The following is a 1,472-nucleotide window of genomic DNA, read 5'->3' as shown; positions in this document are numbered from 1 at the left end:
GCGGCGCGATGCGGTGCAGCGGCAGCGGGGCGGGACGAGGCGGCCACCGCCTTTATATGGCCCCGCTCTCGCGAGCGGGGCGGGGGCGGGGCGTGTGCGCGCGCTGTGTGTGTGTGTGTGTGTGTGTGTGTGTGTGTGTGTGTGTGCATGCGTGTGACTCGTATGTGCGCACGTTTACACGCGGACAAGGTTCTTTTATTAGACCAGCTTAAATAGTTGGAAAACAATTAGTAAGCAAGCTTTACATCTATGTGCGTGTGAATTATGCGTCTACATAGGTGTGCGTGTGTTATAGATGTGCGTGTGTTGCATTATATGTACACCCGTGTCAATTATGTGCGTGCATGCATGTATGTGTGTGTGCATTATTACATGTACACCTGTGTCAATTATGTGTGCATGCATGTATGTGTGCGCGCATGTATTATATGTACACCCGTGTCAATGATGTGCGTGCATGCATGTATGTGTGTGTGCAGGTATTATATGTATGCCCGTGTCAATTATGTGCGTGCATGCATGTATGTGTGTGTGCATGTATTATATGTACGCCCGTGTCAATTATGTGCGTGCATGCATGTATGTGTGTGCATGTATTATATCTACGCCTGTGTCAATGATGTGCGTGCATGCATGTATGTGTGTGTGTGCATGTATTACATGTACACCTGTGTCAATTATGTCTGTAAATGCATGTATGTGTGTGTGCATGTATTATAGGTATGCCAGTGTCAGTTATGTGTGTGCATGCATGTATGTGTGTGTGTGCATGTATTACATGTACACCTGTGTCAATTGTGTGTAAATGCATGTGTGTGTACATGTATTATATGTATGTGCGTGAATTATGTGTACATATGTGTGTGCATGTATTATATGTGTGTGTACGTGTGTGTATTGTGTGTGCATGTATAATATACGTGCATGTGTATATGTATATGTATGTGTATATACCCACCAACACCCCCAAAACATGGCTATATACTTTGACCGTGTTTTACTAAATATATATATTTACCAACACCCCCAAAACATGGTTATATCTATTACCGTGTTTTCGGGGTGTTGGCTGCCTAGCTATCGATGCATTCATTTCTTCACCATGTTTTACCAAATACATATATTTATATCGTATGGATTACCATGTTTAGGGGGCGTTGGTTATAGCCACGTTGGTCTAAGGACATAGGCAGACAAGGTTCTCAGTCTAATAAAAGCTATCACGTTGACCCAAATAACCCTGTCTGCCTACATATATTTTTATACATTATTATATAAAAATCTATGTATACATTTATACACGTGCACACACGTATGTGAGCAAACCCCTCTCACCCTGCTAGCAATACTAGACGGCAAACATAAGCCCTTCTCTGTTTCTTGCCTCTGCTCTCACGAGAGCAAGGCAAGTCATGTGATGCAGGGTTAAATTTAAACAATGAAGGTGACTCTCAGCTTTGACTTGGCTGCCT

This window comes from Gavialis gangeticus, unplaced genomic scaffold, assembly GCF_001723915.1.
Source record: "Gavialis gangeticus isolate Ggan-Ray unplaced genomic scaffold, GavGan_comp1, whole genome shotgun sequence".
Classification (NCBI taxonomy): Eukaryota; Metazoa; Chordata; order Crocodylia; family Gavialidae; genus Gavialis; species Gavialis gangeticus.
Note: the sequence above shows the minus strand (reverse complement) of the source record.